This window comes from Nerophis ophidion, linkage group LG25, assembly GCF_033978795.1.
Source record: "Nerophis ophidion isolate RoL-2023_Sa linkage group LG25, RoL_Noph_v1.0, whole genome shotgun sequence".
In the NCBI taxonomy this organism is placed as follows: Eukaryota; Metazoa; Chordata; class Actinopteri; order Syngnathiformes; family Syngnathidae; genus Nerophis; species Nerophis ophidion.
Genome location: NC_084635.1, coordinates 1,529,057 through 1,548,588, shown reverse-complemented (window position 1 = coordinate 1,548,588; position 19,532 = coordinate 1,529,057). Strand labels below are relative to the sequence as shown.

At 38.4% G+C, this 19,532-nt stretch overlaps 1 protein-coding gene across 1 annotated transcript in view; it reads right to left on the bottom strand.

The window, feature by feature from the left end:
- Window positions 1–19,532, bottom strand: part of cdh15 (cadherin 15, type 1, M-cadherin (myotubule)) — a 116,711-nt gene that overhangs the window by 64,060 nt on the left and 33,119 nt on the right. The gene's annotated exons all lie outside the window — the stretch shown is intronic.

Below are 19,532 nucleotides of genomic sequence, written 5' to 3'. Positions count from 1 at the left end.
CATAATAGGTTTGAAGAAATATTTCACAAATATTCTTCGTTGAAAAAACAGAAGCTGAAATGAAGAATTAAATTAAAATGTATTTATTATTCATTACAATAAAAAAAAAAAATACTTGAACATTGATTTAAATTGTCAGGAAAGAAGAGGAAGGAATTTAAAAGGTAAAAATGTATATGTATTTAAAAATCCTAAAATCATTTTTAAGGTTGTATTTTTTTCTCTAAGATTGTCTTTCTCAGAGTTATAAGAAGCAAAGTAAAAAAAACAACAACAATTTATTCAAACAAGTGAAGACCAAGTCTTTAAAATATTTTCTTGGATTTTCAATTTCTATTTGAGTTTTGTCTCTCTTAGAATTAAAAATGTCCAGCAAAGCGAGACCAGCTTGCTAGTAAATAAATACTATTTAGAAAATAGAGGCATCTAACTGGTAAGTGCTGCTATTTGAGCTATTTTTAGAACAGGCCAGCGGGCGACTCATCTGGTCCTTACGGGCACCGCGTTGGTGAACCTGGTATAAATTATGAATTATTCGTGCTAATATCAGATCAATTGGGTGTTTACCTAACATGTCTCCCAATAGGCACAGAAAGTTGTTTTTCTATTCTAGTCATTTATAAAAAGGTAAACATGGTGGTCTAGAAAAGCTACTTGGAGCTACACAACAGCCAAGCACACATGCTGGACATACATAATAAATATCCTTAATTGAACAATATTGCAGTGTAAAACAGCACATTTGTCAATGCAAATAAAAATGTCAAATAATTACAGTGTAGTTGCCAGAGGTGGGTAGTAACGCGCTACATTTACTCCGTTACATCTACTTGAGTAACTTTTGGGGCAAATTGTACTTCTATGAGTAGTTTTTATGCAACATACTTTTACTTTTACTTGAGTATATTTATAGAGAAGAAACGCTACTTTTACTCCACTCCATTTATCTACATTCAGCTCGTTACTCGCTACTTTTTTTTTTCTCGATCTATTAATGTTTGTTTTGATTTTTCAAAGTAGGATCTACGCATGCCTGCGTTTCACCAATCAATGCAGTCGCTGGTGACGTTGGACCAATCAAACAGAGCCAGGCGGTCACATGACCGTCACACGTAAAACCCGACTTAAACAAGTTGAAAAAACTTATTGGGGTGTTACCATTTAGTGGTCAATTGTTCGAAATATGTACTGTACTGTGCAATCTACTAATAAAAGTTTCAATCAATCAATCAAAAGTGTAAAGGAAAAAAGACACTTTATTTCAACCGTACTTCCCGTCAAAAGCCTAAAGACTGATCGCACACTTCCTGTCTTCACAATAAAAGCGCCGCTCCATCGCGCCTGCGCTAACAAAATAAGAGTCTCCAAAAGCCAGCGCAAACAAGCTAGCAAGCTACGGAGTTTGCCGCCAATGTATTTCTTGTAAAGTGTATAAAAAGGAATATGGAAGCTGGACAAATAAGATGCCAAAAACCAACCACTTTCATGTGGTATTAGACAGAAAGGAAGAACTTTTTTTCTCCTCCAGTTGAAAACGTGGACGTCTGATTCCAATCAATGCAAGTCATCAGAATCAGGTAATACACCAACTTATATTCTTGTCTTCATGAAAGATAGGAATCTATATGTTAAACATGCATGTATATTCATTAAAACACCTTCAACATGTAAACAAAAACGGTAAAATAAATAAATATAAATTATATACTGTATATGTATATATATATATATCCATCCATTTCCTACCGCTTATTCCCTTTTGGGGTCACGGGGGGCGCTGGCACCTATCTCAGCTGCAATCGGGCGGAAGGCGGGGTACACCGTGGACATGTTAATATATATGATATGTGTGTGTATGTATATATAAGGTAGATCACCTCGACTTGGTCATTTATTAAATAATTGATAAACGTTGAAAAACTTATTGGGGTGTTACCATTTAGTGGTCAATTGTACAGAATATGTACTGTACTGTGCAATCTACTAATACATGTTTCAATCAATCAATCAATCAAATCAATGAATGCCTACTGAGGCTATGGTGCTGTTAAGTTATTGTGGCTCAATTTGCCATTTTTTGAATTTTATTTTAATGTACTATTATTTAATATATATTATTGTTTTAGTTGTTTAGAGTTATTCCTGGCTCTGAATTTGCTCATTGCTATTTTTATGTTTTTGTGCATTACTTGTTGCCGTAATCAGGTTACTCATCAGTTACTCAGTACTTGAGTAGTTTTTTCACAACATACTTTTTACTTTTACTCAAGTCAATATTTGGGTGACTACTCCTTACTTTTACTTGAGTAATACATCTCTAAAGTAACTGTACTCTTACTTGAGTACAGTTTTTGGCTACTCTACCCACCTCTGGTAGTTGCACATTACTCACACATGCAAAGTCTCCATGGCAGAAGTCCATTAGTAAATAACCAGTAACAAACGTGTTCGCGTAGTTCAACTTATTGCATTATTCAACTTATTATTTACCATGAATTGATTAACGTGGACCCCGACTTAAACATGTTGAAAAACTTATTGGGGTGTTACCATTTAGTGGTCAATTGTACGGAATATGTACTTTACCGTATGAACTACTATTAAAAAATATATATATTTCAACCTAAAGACAGCACATGTCCATTCCAGACAGTTAATAATAAATAGGTTAGGGTTTTTCATACTTACCATTGTTCTCTGTTTGAGTCATTCACCCTTGATTTTGCCTCTGATTAATATCGATATCGGCCACTAGTCAAGGCTGCAGTATAAGTGAAGAAGTTACATCAGGAGACCCACAACAGATACACATAACTTTCTTCCTTCTTGGCTCTCCCTTTGAAGCTCATGACTCCAAGGTCCAGTCAGTAGGTCGCATACATAACCCCAACATACATTCACATATGCAAAACATCCAACAACAACCCTTTGATCCTCTGCCCTATAGAATATTATGTCTGTGTATCCCGCTAAAGAGGTGCAGAGCATGTCTAGAGATACATTATTTTCTGCCATTACTGCTTTTCTTTGGTTAAAAACATACAAACCCCAAAACCAGTGAAGTTGTCACGTTGTGTAAATCATAAATAAAAACAGAATATAATGATTTACATATCCTTTTCAAGCTATATTCGATTGAACGGACTGCAAAGACAAGATATTTAATGTTTGAAATAAGAAACTGAATTTTTTTTATGCCAAATAATCATTAACTTAGAATTTAATGGCAGCAACATAAAGTTGGCACAGAGGCATTTTTACCACTGTGTTACATGGCCTTTCCTTTTAACAACACTCAGTAAACGTTTGGGAACTGAGGAGAACTATTTTTGAACCTTTTCAGGTGGAATTCTTTCCCATTCTTGCTTGATGTACAGCTTCAGTTGTTCAACATTCCGGGGTCTCTGTCGTGGTATTTTAGACTTCATATTGCGCCACACATTTTCTTGACTACAGGCAGGCCAGTCGAGTATGCAAACTCTTTTACTATGAAGCCACGCTGTTGTAACACATGGCTTGGCATTGTCTCGCTGAAATAAGCAGGGGCGTCCATGAAAAAGACGTTACTTAGGATGGCAACATACAGTATGTTTCTCCAACACCTGTATGTACCTTTCAGCATTAATGGTGCCTTCACAGATGTGTAAGTTACCCAGGCCTTGGGCACTAATGCACCCCCATACCATCACACATGTGTAAGTTACCCAGGCCTTGGGCACTAATGCACCCCCATACCATCACACATGCTGGCTTTTACACTTTGCGCTTATAACAGTCCGGATGGTTCTTTTCCTCTTTGGTATGGAGGACACAATGTCCACAGTTTCCAAAAACAATTTGAAATGTGGACTCCTCAGACCACAGAACACTTTTTCACTTTGCATCAGTCCATCTTAGATGAGCGTAGCCTGCAGCGTTTCCGGGTGTTGTTGATAAATGGCTTACGCTTTGCATAGTAGAGTTTTAACTTGCACTTAAGAATGTAGCGAAGAACTGCAGTTACTGACAGTGGTTTTCCGAAGTGTGGTGATATCCTTTACACACTGATGTCGCTTTTTGGTGCAGTACCGCCTGAGGGATCGGAGGTCCATAATATCATCGCTTATGTTCAGTGATTTCTCCAGATTCTCTGAACCTTTTGATGATATTACTGACCGTAGTTGATGAAATCCCAAAATTCCTCGCAATAGCTGGTTGAGAAATTTAGTTTTTAAACTGTTTGACTATTTGCTCACACATTCGTTCACAAAGTGGTGACCCTCGCCCCATCCTTGTTTGTGAATGACTGAGCATTTCATGGAAACTGCTTTTACACCCAATCATGGCACCCACCTGTTCCCATTTAGCCTGTTCACCTGCGGCGTGTTACAAATAAGTGTTTGATGAGCGTTCCTCAACTTTCTCAGTCTTTTTTGCCACTTGTGTCAGCTTTTTTGAAACATGTTGCAGGCATCACATTCTAAATGAGCTAATATTTGCAAAAATAACAAAGGTTTTCCAGTTTGAACGTTAACTATCTTCTCTTTGCAGTCTAATCAATTGAATATAGTTTGAAGATTTGCAAATCATTGTATTCTGTTTTTATTTACCATTTACACAAAGTGCCAACTTCACTGGTTTTGGGTTGTACATTCATTTCTGCCATTACTGCTATTTATTGGTTAAAAACATAATCTAGGAGGCAAGAAGTCCTCCTTAGGGAGCCAGGATGTATGTCTGGACCTTTTGGGTGAAGCAACACCACTTTTAACACAGTCTTGGCGGTCAAAGGTGGATATGGAAGGTAAACAATTGAGCAGTGCTGTGGTCTCTCTTTTTTCCCCTCTGATAAATCACCCCTGTTTGTCATGCCTGTAAATCAGGTTTATGTTTGCTCATGTTCTCTTTTGTTCTCGGACTCTTGCTTCACATTTTGCACTTCCTGGTTTTGTTTGTTTCCATGCCAACCCATTAGTTTCCGCCTGGTCCCATTAGTCACGCCCCGATCCTCAGCCTCTCACACCTGGTTCTAATTACCACAGCAGTATTTAAGTCATTTGTTTTCCTTTCCTCGGCTTGGCTTCTTTACCGACTGGACTGTGTTGAATACACATGTGCACGCACCCTACCCATGCTGCACCTCCTTCATGTCCTTGTTCATAGTTCTATGCCGTGTAAGTTTTTGTATTTATGCCATTGTGCTAGTTTTGTTTATAGTTTATTATTATTCATGCCAATCGAGCAAGTGTTTTTGTTTCATGTTTGCAGTTTGCAGCATTTATGCTAGTCTTTTGTTTATTCATAGCCAAGTGTCTGTACCTCCTTGTGGGCGCCCTTAGTTTGATTATTTTTGATGATAGTGTTTAAATAAAAAACATGCACCTCATTCACGCCCTTGATTATCTGCTTCATGCCTTGCAATGCTGTCCATTTTGTCCACGTAAGTTTTTATTTATGCCACTGCACAAGTGTTTTTGTTTCATGTTTGTAGTTTATAGCCTTAGTGCTAGTCTTTTGTTTCATAGCCCAGTTTTTTGTACCGCCATTGTTCCTGTTTTTAGTTTTAGTGTTAAAATAAAGATGTACCTTCCTTCACGCCGTTTCCACTCCATTCGCTTTGCAGCTCGGGAAAACAAACCAAGACCAAGTCCAAGCCTGACACTGTTCTCCTTTCCCAAAATGAGACTCCAACATACTTCCGACATGTAAACATCGTAATATTTGTGACTTAGCAGTAATACATCAATATGGATGAAAACAGTCTGCTATAATGTCAAGCTGTGCGCTAATTGATTATGCTGGCAGGACCATGTGTGTGCCAAAGTGTGAATGTGTGTGCGTGATATAACGGGCTGATTTTGCACCACCTGTCTCCGTCATGTTAAAAGAAAACAGTTGGCAGGCGCGGCCTTGATGTTTCTTTTTCTACCCCCGTCGTTGACAACAGGCTCATACCACACGGCGTGGTGCTAACATACGTGCAACAGGCGTGTGCAAAAATAACAATATGGAATTGAATTTTCTCCGTGAAAACTGTTATCAAGCTAATAAACTAGCGCAAAATAACAATATCTATGACTTATATATTTTTTTACCTGCATTCTACTGAGGAGGCAGTTAAAGGCCTACTGAAATGAGATGTTCTTATTTAAACGGGGATAGCAGCTCCATTCTATGTGTCATACTTCATCATTTCGCAATATTGCCATATTTTTGCTGAAAGGATTTAGTAGAGAACATCGACAATAAAGTTTGCAACTTTTGGTGCTAATAAAGAAGCCTTGCCTGTACCGGAAGTAGCAGACGATGTGCGCGTGACGTCAGGGGTTGTGGAGCTCCTCACATCCACACATTGTTTACAATCATGGCCACCAGCAGCGAGGGCGATTCGGACCGAGAAAGCGACGGTGTGGAGAGGCGGAGCCAACGGGCCGACAGCAGGGCAGAGCACGCTGCCCTGCCCAAGATGGCGGCAGAGAAGTGGAGGATGCGGTGGAGCGGAGGGGCGGGGCTTGCTGGGAGCAATGCCTCCGCAATCTAGGTCAGGTGCGTGGCACACACACCTGCACACAATTAACTCATCTCCTCCTGCTGTATGGAGGGGGAGAAGGAGGAGAGATCAGAGAAGGAGTTGGAGTGTCCGCAGCAGATGCAGTGCGTGAGGAGCAAGAGCGACAGGAAGCAGACGACGACGACGACGACGGCTGAAAAGCGACCCAAACTGCAGCAAAGCTTTATTGCAAAATAGAGAAGTCAAACCTGCTGGAGAGATGCCCTTCCTTGGTGGTCCGCTGAACCCGAGCGACGACAGTAAGAGACTGTCACATTAATTTGAGCGAGGATGAAAGATTTGTGGATAAGGATAGTGAGAGTGAAGGACTAGAAAAAAAAAAGACAGGGCAGTGGGAGCGATCCAGATGTTATTAGACACATTTACTAGGATAATTCTGGAGAATCTCTTATCTGCTTATTGTGTTAATAGTGTTTTAGTGAGATTATATAGTCGTACCTGAAAGTCGGACGGGTGTGGCCACGGGTGTGATGACCGCCAGTGTCTCTGAGGGAAGTCACGTTTCTTGACGAGGCGAAGCGAAGGCAGTCGTTGGGGCCGAGCTGAGCTTTTCCCCCCCTCCTCCACGGTGGAAGCATCCCACGTTCAGGGGCGGCCGGTCTGAGGAGGCAAGACAGTCCGCAGCTGCCTCTTTGACAGGTGCATGAGGAACAACACAAACTACGCTCATGTCTACTGTAAGAGCCGACTTATTACCACCATTTTCTCACCGAAACCTGCCGGTTGACATGTGGTAAGGAACCATGTTGGCTTGACTGCTCTGTTCCATAGTAAAGCTTCACCTTCGGGAATGTAAACAAGGAAACACCGGCTTGCTAAAGGCAGGCGCAATACACCGCTTCCCACTTACATCTTTCTTCTTTGACGTCTCCATTATTAATTGAACAAATTGCAAAAGATTCAGCAACACAGATTTCCAGAATACTGTGTAATTATGCGATTAACATAGCTGGGATTCGGCCTGGAACAAATTGTCCTCTACAATCCGTGACGTCATGCGCACTCGTCATCATTCCGCGACGTTTTCAACAGGATACTTTGCGCGAAATTTAAAATTGCAATTTAGTCAACTAAAAAGGCCGTATTGGCATGTGTTGCAATGTTAATACTTCAGCTATAAATTGTCTGCTTTAATCGCAAAATTACACAGTATTCTGGACATCTGTGTTGCTGAATCTTTTGCAATTTGTTCAATGAATAAATGAGACGTCAAAGAAGAAAGATGTAGGTGGGAAGTGGTGTAATGCGTCCGCCTTTAGCAACACAAACACAGCCGTTTACATTCCCGAAGGTGAAGCTTTACTATGGAACAGAGTGGTCAAGCCAACATGGTTCCCTACCAAATGGCAACCGGCAGGTTTCGGTGAGAAAATGGTGGTAATAAGTCGGCTCTTACCGTAGACATGAGCGGAGAGCTTGCGTCGTTCCTCGTGCACCTGTCAAAGAGGCACCTGCGGACTCTCTTGCCTCCTCCGACCGGCCGCCTCCGAACGTGGGATGCTTCCACTGTGGAGGAGGGGGAAAAAAAAATAATCCCAGTCGAGAAACGTGGCTTCCCTCAGAGACACTGGCGGTCACCACACCCGTGGCCACACCCCTCTGACTTTCACTAAAACGCTAAAACACTAGTGACACAATAAGCAGATAAGGCAGGGGTAGGGAACCTATGGCTCTAGAGCCAGATGTGGCTCTTTTGATGACTGCATCTGGCTCTCTGATCAATCTTAGCAGAAATTGCTTAACACGGTAAGTACTGAATAATTCCGCTGGTAATCACAGTGTCAAAAATAACGTTCAAAATATAAAACATTCTCATGCATTTTAATCCAAACATCTGTTTTCTACCGCACCTGTTCAAGAAGTTGCATTAATGGTAAGAAGTATTTTATGTATTGTTGGTTAGCTTCAGAATAACAATGTTATTAAAAAGAATAAGAGACTGATTATATTCTGAAAATGTTGGTGTTACTTAAAAATGCACACATTTAGTTGTATTCAGTCTTAAAAAAATTATATGGCTGTCACGGAAATACTTTTTAAAATATTTGGCATGTATGACTCTCTCAGCCAAAAAGGTTCCCGACCCCTGAGATATGGGATTTTCCAGAATTATCCTAGTGAATGTGTCTAATAACATCTGAATCACTCTGCCATCTAGTTTTTTTTCTTCCCCCTAGTCCTTCACTCTCACTTTCCTCATCCACGAATCTTTCACCCTCGCTCAAATTAATGGGGAAATCGTCGCTTTCTCGGTCTGAATCGCTCTAGCTGCTGGTGGCCATGATTGTAAACAATGTGAGGAGCTCCACAACCTGTGATGTCACGCGCACATCGTCTGCTACTTCCGGTACAGGCAAGGCTTTTTTATTAGCGACCAAAAGTTGCCAACTTTATCGTGGATGTTCTCTACTAAATCCTTTCAGCAAAAATATGGCGAAATGCTGAAGTATGACACATAGAATGGAGCTGCTATCCCCCTTTAAATAAGAACATCTCATTTCAGTAGGCCTTTAAAATGAAACGTAGTATGATTTGAATAATGTAATTGACTTTGCATAGTCACATGACCTGCATACAGGAGACACCTCTCAGGCCTGATAAAGACCCGCCAGTTTCCTGTACAGTACTTTCATATTTGTACACGGAGAGCAGATGTTTCATATTCATGTTTTCACTCCAGATGCGTCCGTGCAAGAGAACATTGCCGCTTTATGGACATAAAGGGAGGCGAGGAGGGCGTTTAGGGCCGCAGTGAGCAGCCTTTCCTGGCGCGTGAACGCTTGTTTACTGGCAAAGGGATTGTCTTCCTGCAGTCCTAATATATATTTTTTCGTGCGTGTGCCAGAAGGGAAGGTTCCGGAGATCATAATAAAAAAAGACAACAATGAAAGAGGGAGAGGGTGAATAGCCTGAAATAAAAACATTGAAATCAAATGAGTGTACAAACCCCGTTTCCATATGAGTTGGGAAATTGTGTTAGATGTAAATATAAACAGAATACAATGATTTGCAAATCCTTTTCAAGCCATATTCAGTTGAATATGCTACAAAGACAACATATTTCATGTTCAAAATTATAAACACTTTTTTTTTGTGCAAATTACAGTAGCTAAGTCCTATTATTTATTGTTTTTTCTGTCCAAATATTTGACTGATTCAGTGGAATAATTTGAATAGCAGATAATTAACTGTCCACGGAGAAAAAAATAGCAATAGTAAAATCCTGTAATCTGATATTTTATATTGTATTTTTTGTTCGGATATTTTTCTGATTCAGTGGAATATTTTAAATGATGCATAACAGCATGTTCACACACAGCATTTTTTTTTAAACCCATCAATCTAATAGTTTATATTGTATTTTTTGTCTCAATATTTGACAGATTTAGTGGAATATTTTAAATGATGCATGACAGCATGTTCACAAACAGAAAAAACAACAATACAAACCCACCAATTTAACAGTTTATATTGTATTTTTGATCCAAATATTTGACTGATATAGTGAAATATTTTAAATGATGCATGACAGCATGTTCACTAAAAGAAAAAAACAATACAAACCCACCAATTTAACAGTTTATATTGTATTTTGTATCTCAATATTTGACTGATTTAGTGGAACATTTTAAATGATGCATAACAGCATGTTCACTAAAAGAAAAAAACAATATAAACCCACCAATTTTACAGTTTATATTGTATTTTTTGTCCAAATATTTCACTGCTTTAGTGGAATATTTTAAATGATGCATAACAGCATGTTCACACACACAAAAAAAATAAACTCACCGATCTAACATTTTATATTGTACTTTTTGTCCAAATATTTGACGGATTCATTTAATATTTGAAGTAGCGTAGAACTGCTTGTTCACTCACAGAAAAATAGCAATGGTAAAATCCTGTAATCGGATGTTTTGTATTTTATTTTTGTCCAAATATTTCACTGATTTAGTGGAATATTTTAAATGATGCATAACAGCATGTTCACACACATAAAAAACAATATAAACTCAATCTACCATGTTGTATTGCATTTTTTGTCCAAATATTTGACTGATTCCTTTAATAATTAAAATAGAGTATAACTGCTTGTTCACTCACAGAAAAATAGCTATAGTAAAATTTTATAATCGAATATTTTGTATTGTATTTTTGTCCAAATATTTCACTGATTTAGTGGAACATTTTAAATGATGCATAACAGCATGTTCACTAAAAGAAAAAGAAAAACAAACAATATAAACCCACCAATTAGACAGTTTATATTGTATTTTTGTCCAAATATTTCACTGATTTAGTGGAATATTTTAAATGATGCATAACAGCATGTTCACACACACAAAAAAACAATATAAACTCACTAATCTAATATTTTATATTGTTTTTTTGTCCAAATATTTGACTGATTCCTTTAATATTTGAAGTAGCGTAGAACTGCTTGTTCACTCACAGAAAAATAGCAATAATAAAATCCTGTACTCAGATATTTTATATTATATTTTTTGTCCAAATATTTGACTGATTTAGTGGAACATTTTAAATGATGCATACCAGCATGTTCACTAAAAGAAAAAAACAATATAAACCCACCAATTTTACAGTTTATATTGTATTTTTTGTCCAAATATTTCACTGCTTTAGTGGCACATTTTAAATGATGCATAACAGCATGTTCACACACACAAAAAAACAATATAAACTCACTAATCTAACATTTTGTATTGTATTTTTTTGTCCAAATATTGGACTGATTCCTTTAATATTTGAAATAGCGTTTAACTGCGTGTTCATGCACAGAAAAATAGCAATAGTAAAATCCTGTAATCGGATATTTTATATGATATTTTTTTTGTCCAAATATTTGACTTATTTAGTGGAACATTTTAAATGATGCATACCAGCATGTTCACTAAAAGAAAAACAACAACAATATAAATCCACCAATTTAATAAGTTAAATTTTGTATTTTTTGTCCAAATATTTGACTGATTCAGTGGAACATTTTAAATGATGCATACCAGCATGTTCACTAAAAGAAAAAAACAATATGAATGCACCAATTTAACAGTTTATATTGTATTTTTTGTCCAAATATTTCACTTACTTAGTGGAATATTTTAAATGATGCATAACAGCATGTTCACACACATAAAAAACAATATAAACTCACCAATCTAACATTTTATATTGTATTTTTTGTCCAAATATTTGACTGATTCATTTAATATTTGAAGTAGCGTAGAACTGCTTGTTGACACACAGAAAAATAGCAATTGTAAAATCCTATAATCGGATATTTTATATTTTTTTGTCCAAATATTTGACTTATTTAGTAGAACATTTTAAAAGATGCATAACAGCATGTTCAGTAAAAGACAAAAAAACAATATAAACTCACCAACTTAACCGTTTGTATTGTATTTTTTGTCCAAATATTTCACTGATTTAGTGGAAAATGTCAAATGATGCATAGCAGCATGTTCACAAACAGAAAAAACAACATAATAAACGCACCATTCGAACGGTTTATATTGTATTTTTTTGTCCAAATATTTGACTGATATAGTGGAATATTTTAAATGACGCATAGCAGCTTGTTCACACATTAAAAAAACAATAAAAACCCATCAATCGAACAGTTTATATCATATTGTTTTGTCCAAATATTTGACTGATTCATTGAATATTTGAAATAGCGTATAACTGATTGTTCACACACAGAAAAATAGTAATGATAAAATCCTTTAATCTGAAATTTTATATCGTATTTTTTTGTCCAAACATTTGACGTATTTGACTAATTCAGTGGAATATCTTAAACAGCAGATAAAGTATTTTTGTCCAAATGATTGACTGATTAACTGGCCTTTTTTAAACGGTGCATACCTGCTTGTTCACACATAAAAATAGCAATGATAAAATCCTATAATCTGACATTTTATGACTTTTTTTTTTGTCCATACATTTGACTGAAATGTTGTTTTTTCTTCCGCCTGTAGAGGGCAGTGTTTCCCCGTCAGAGAAGAGGAGGACGAGTAATGTTTGCACATAAGACACCAGCAAAAAGGCCCCATAAAGAAAAAAAGCAAAATTAATTCAATATTCTCGACAAAGACAATATTGAAAAGCCGTGAAGTCGAACAAGTCGGTGATTTCCTGCACCGCGTCAACATTCATCATAATCCAATCATCTGCGTTGGGTTTGTTGCATTGTTGCTCTCAGGACTTGCTATTGTGTTATGTTTGTGTATTTGTGCGTGTGTGTCTGCTGCAAACTATTGTGGGAAGCAGCCAGGCGGCGCCTTGTGAGCTGTCCGAAGGCAACAGTTGTGGTGCTGAAGGTGTGTGTGTGTGTGTGTGTGTGTGTGTGTGTGTGTGTGAGTGTGTGTGTGTGTGAGTGTGTGTTCTTGAATTTCCACCCTTCTTGAGACATCAACAAGGAGAAGTGGCTTCCATACGAGGGACGGTGAACAAGTTAGGACCGAAATTATGGTCCCAATACGTAAAACCATTGCATCTAATAGAGAGCCAAATACTAGAGTCCGTGAACATTGCTCCAAAGTCAGGATTTTTTGTTGATTTAATGTGCATGCAAAAGTAAATACTGACAGGTGCAATATGTGATAAAACAAAAAGGCAGCTAAAGAAGGACTTCCCTATTCATCCCCGAAAAAAACCCGCCAGGTGAACATCAGATTTTATGACCTCCTGTGCAGACGTAAAACAACCCGCGTCACATTTGTGACCACAGGATGAACAAATACACTACGGTACCAAGACTATGGTGGCCATTAACAGTTAGCTTCTACAGCTGGGGTAGCGAAAGTGCGGCACAGGGGCCATCTGTGGTCCCGTGACTCCTTTGTCATCGGCCTTAAGAACATTACAAACAACAACAAAATAGATAATATATTTAATTTGCACCCCTGGTGGTGAAATCTATCAAAATTAGGGTAGTCCCAAAGAGGAGGGATTTTTCAAATTGACAGTGTGTCGGTTTTGAAAGTGCTCCCCTTCTGGTCAACATATAAAATAACAAGTGTGTAGAAAAATTTGAAGTGCTCCCCCTCTGGTCAACATATGAAATAACAAGTGTGTAGAAAATTTTGAAGTGCTCCCCCTCTGGTCAACATATGAAATAAGTGTGTGGAAGAAATTGAAATGCGCCCCCTTTGGTCAAAATTAAGAAGACATTTGTTTAGAAAAAAAAATAAAATAAATACAAATAAAATATTATATATATATATATATATATATATATATATATATATATATATATATATATATATATATATATATATATATATATACATACATATATAGATACATACACATACGTGCATATATATACAGTATATATATATACAGTATATATATACACAGTATAAATATCTATACATATACATACATAAATACACACACACATACATATATTTATATATATATATATATATATATATATATATATATATATATATATATATATATATATGTATATAGAGAGAGAGAGAGAGAGATACTGTAATAATTTGAAGTAAATAATGGAGATTTAAAACCAATTACAAACAAAAAATAAAAAAATAACTAAAAGCAGTATTTTTCTCACAAAGTGTCGACTTTGTTCTTATAAAATTGGGAAACATTTCTCATAATCTTTCTGTTTCTGTAATATTGCAATATTTTCTCGTAAAATACTACTTTTTTAAAAATGTAAAATGATGACTTTTTAATGCAAAATGGTGACTTTTGTCATATACAATTCTGACTTTTATCACAATATTTCCCATTTTTGTTTTTGTAAAATAGTGACATTTTTTGAGTAAACTTATGAGTTTTTGCCAAGTAAAATTCAGATCATTACTCTAATATTGCCAAAATTTGAAAGTGCTCTTAGAAAATTGTGACTTTTGTCGAGTAAAATTACAATTCTTATTATAAAATTGCCAACATTTGAAGCTTTTCTTGTTAAATTGCGACTGCTATTGAGTAAAATTCCAACTTTTATAATATTATTTCACAAATGAGCCGTTTTCCTTGTAAAATATTGACTTGTGCTGAGTAAAATGACGACTTTTATTATAATACTAGAGGAAGGCCTTTTTCGGAGGTCTCATGAAGGTCACAAATACAAGCGTGTGCGTGTGTGTGTGTGTGTGTGTGTGTGTGTGTGTGTGTGTGTGTGTGCTTTACCCCAGTCAGCCTCCACCAGGCTAGCTTGCCAATTAGAGGCAACAAATATGACACACTTGACTCGCCCGCTTGAACCATGGCTGGAGATAATAGGCCTCTTCCAGCTAGCACGATCGATGACATCAAGTCCCAGGGTGCACACACACACACACACACACACACACACACACACACACACACACACACACACACACACACACACACACACACACACACACACACACACACACACACACACACACACACACACACACACACACACACACACACACACACACACACACACACACACACACAAAAAAAAACCCAGCATGTACACACTCACTCCTTCCTTCCTTCCCTCACTCTTCTCTTACCCGTCAGAGAGTAAAATGTCAGCTTTCTGTTTCGCCCACAAAAAAAAGAAGCACAATTCACACTCTCGCCAAAGACTTTCTGCCTTCTTTCCATCCTCGTTTTTCCCAACTCTGATTTCCAGCCACACGAAATGGCATTTCGCCGCATGTCGTATTATGCAAAACCCATTTTTTGGGGGGTTTTTTCAACTGCTTGCTCCCTGTTTTAGTTACAAACCCCGTTTCCATATGAGTTGGGAAATGGTGTTAGATGTAAATATAAACAGAATACAATGATTTGCAAATCCTTTTCAAGCCATATTCAGTTGAATATGCTACAAAGACAACATATTTGATGTTCAAACTCATAAACTTTGTTTTTTTTGCAAATAATAATTAACTTAAAATTTCATGGCTGCAACACGTGCCAAAGTAGTTGGGAAAGGGCATGTTCACCACTGTGTTACATCACCTTTTCTTTTAACAACACTCAAGAAACGTTTTGGAACTGAGGAAACTAATTGTTGAAGATTTGAAAGTGGAATTCTTTCCCATTCTTGTTTTATGTAGAGCTTCAGTCCTTCAACAGTCTGGGGTCTCCGCTGTCATATTTTACGCTTCATAATGCGCCACACATTTTCCATGGGAGACAGGTCTGGACTGCAGGCGGGCCAGGAAAGTATCCACACCCTTCTTTTTTACAAAGCCACGCTGTTGTAACACGTGCTGAATGTGGCTTTGCATTGTCTTGCTGAAATAAGCAGGGGCGTCCATGAAAGACAGCGCTTGGATGGCAGCATATGTTGTTCCAAAAGCTGTATGTACCTTTCAGCATTAATGGTGCCTTCACAGATGTGTAAGTTACCCATGCCTTGGGCACTAATGCACCCCCATACCATCACACATGCTGGCTTTTACACTTTCCGTCAATAACAGTTTGGATGGTTCGCTTCACCTTTGGTTTGGATGACACGATGTCGAATATTTCCAAAAACAATTTGAAATGTGGACTCGTCAGACCACAGAACACTTTTCCACTTTGCATGAGTTCATCTTAGATGATCTCGGGCCCAGAGAAGCCGGCGGCGTTTCTGGATGTTGTTGATAAATGGCTTTCGCTTTGCATAGTAGAGCTTTAACTTGCACTTACAGATCTAGCAACAAACTGTATTTAGTGACAGTGGTTTTCTGAAGTGTTCCTGAGCCCATGTGGTGATATCCTTTAGAGATTGATGTCGGTTTTTGATACAGTGCCGTCTGAGGGATGGAAGGTCACGTGGAGTGATTTCTCCAGATTCTCTGAACCTTTTGATGATATTATGGAGCGTAGATGTTGAAATCCCTAAATTTCTTGCAATGTCACTTTGAGAAAGGTTGTTCTTAAACTGTTTGACTATTTGCTCACACAGTTGTGGACAAAGGGGTGTACCTCGCCCCATCCTTTCTTGTGAAAGACTGAGCATGTTTTGGTGAAGCCTTTTTTATAGCCAATCATGGCACCCACCTGTTCCCAATTAGCCTGCACACCTGTGGGATGTTCCAAATAAGTGTTTGATGAGCATTCCTCAACTATATCAGTGTTTATTGCCACCTTATTTGTCACGTGTTGCTGGCATCAAATTGTAAAGTTAATGGTTATTTGTAAAAAAAAAAAGAGTCTATCAGTTTGAACATCAAATATGTTGTCTTTGTAGCATATAATCATTGTATTCTGTTTATATTTACATCTAACACAATTTCCCAACTCATATGGAAACGGGGTTTGTATTTTCCATCCCCGTTAGTGCAGAGGATTTCAATTGAAATCATGGATTTACTCTAGGAATGTGACATCTTGCCTGACACGTGAAACGTGACAAATGGGGGCGGAGCCAGCAGAGTGTAAAATAGCTCGAAACGTGTTCTGCGGCAATTCCAACTTTGACCACAGCGAGAGTGGCACTTTCCATCATTTCCAGTAGCCGCATTGCAAAAATGATTAACCCTCCCTTAAAAATGCTTTGTCTCATGTTAAATATACAGAGGGATTTATGACTATTTGTTAGCATGTTAACATGTAGCGTCGTCCTAACCGTTGATACTATTAGCAAGTAGAAGTTAGCATTTTGTACTACATTGAAGCCGTCTTTTACGTCTGTACTTCGCCAAACAGCTGAAAAGAGAACAACCCCGGTGGACGTGAAACCAGATAAAAAAAATGCGACAACAGTGCCAAATGTACAATTTGACACTGGGAATACGACAATGGTCAAATCAACATCGGAACCTGACATTGAATAAACGTCCTCAAAAAGCATGTTGTTTCAATTTCACGTTTGTATTGTAGAAGATTGGTTGGAAATTGACCACATTTCTATGGTGACATCAGTGTTACCCAACATTGATTAAAGGGGAACATTATCACAATTTCAAAAGGGTTAAAAACAATAAAAATCAGTTCCCAGTGGCTTGTTGTATTTTTTGAAGTTTTTTTCAAAATTTTACACCTCCTGGAATATCCCTAAATAAAGCTTTAAAGTGCCTTATTTTCGCTATCTTCGAAACCACTATCCATTTCCCTGTGACGTCACACAGTGCTGCCAATGTAAACAAACAATGGGAATACCACAGCAAGATATAGCGACATTAGCTCGGATTCAAACTCGGATTTCAGCGGCTTAAGCGATTCAACAGATTACGCATGTATTGAAACAGATGGTCGGAGTATGGAGGCAGATAGCGAAAATGAAATTGAAGAAGAAATTGAAGCTATTGAGCGAATAGCTATTGACGCTATTCGTCCATAGCGTGAGCGTACCTAATGAAGTGGCCCATAGCATGGCTGCCTTATTAGCATCGCCGGTAAAATGTGCGGACCAAACCATCAGGACTTTCGCATCTTGTGACACTGGAGCAACTTAAATCTGTTGATTGGTAAGTGTTTGTTTCGCATTAAATGTGGGTATCTAGTTTCAAATGTACATACAGCTAGCATAAATAGCATGTTAGCATCGATTAGCTGGCAGTCATGCCGTGACCAAATATGTCTGATTAGCACATAAGTCAACAACATCAACAAAACTCACCTTTGTGATTTGGTTGACTTAATGGTTGCAAATGCATCTGCAGGTTATCCATACATCTCTGTGCCATGTCTGTCTTAGCATCGCAGGTCAAATGTGGAGACACTTTGGTACATTCAATGGGGGTCTGGCGGCAGACACTTTGGCATCTTGGGGCCAGTGGTGCAACTTGAATCCCTCCCTGTTAGTGTTGTTACACCCTCCGACAACACACCCACCAGGCATGATGTCTCCAAGGTTCCAAATAATAGTCGAAAAAACGGAAAATAACAGAGCTGAGACCCGGTGTTTGTAATGTGTTGAAAATAAAAATGGTGGGTGTGTTACCTCGGCGACGTCACGTTCTGACATCATCGCTAAAAGAGCAATAAACAGAAAGGCGTTTAATTTGCCAAATTTCACCCATTTAGAGTTTGGAAATCGGTTAAAAAAATAGATGGTCTTTTTTCTGCACCATCAAGGTATATATTGACGCTTACATAGGTCTGCTGATAATGTTCCCCTTTAAACTACTACTGTGAAGTATGGGGGTGGTTGCATCATGCTTAGGGGGTGTTTTTCTGCTCATGGGACAGGACGACTGTACTGTATTCAGGAGAGGATGACTGCAGCCGTGTATTGTGAGATTCTGGCCAAAAACCGCCTTCCCTCCATCAGATCATTGAAGATGAGTCCTGGCTGGATCTTCCAACATGACAATGACCCAAAGCACACAGCCAGGAAAACCAAGAAGTGGCTTCCTAAGAACCATATCAAGAATCTGGAGTGGCCTAGCCAGTCTCCAGACCTAAATCCAATTGAAAATCTTTGGAGGGAGCTGAAAGTCTGTGTTACTCAGCGACAGCCCAGAAAGCTGACTGATCTAGAGAAGATCTGTGTGGAGGAGTGGGCCGAAATCCCTCCTGCAGTCTGTGCGAACCCTCTGAAAAACTACAGGAGACGTTTGATGTCTGTGATTGCAAACAAAGGCTACTCTACTCGGCGACAAGGCCCCGGGGGTGGAGGAGATCCGCCCGGAGTTCCTTAAGGCTCTGGATGCTGTGGGGCTGTCTTGGTTGACAAGACTCTGCAGCATCGCGTGGACTTCAGGGGCGGTACCTCTGGATTGGTAGACCGGGGTGGTGGTTCCTCTCTTTAAGAAGGAGGACCGGAGGGTGTGTTCCAACTATCGTGGGATCACACTCCTCAGCCTCTCCGGTAAGGTCTATTCAGGTGTACTGGAGAGGAGGCTACGCTGGATAGTCCAACCTCGGATTCAGGAGGAACAGTGTGGTTTTTGTCCTGGTTGTGGAACTGTGGACCAGCTCTATACTCTGGGCAGGGTTCTTGAGGGTGCATGGGAGTTTGCCCAACCAGTCTACATGTGCTTTGTGGACTTGGAGAAGGCAT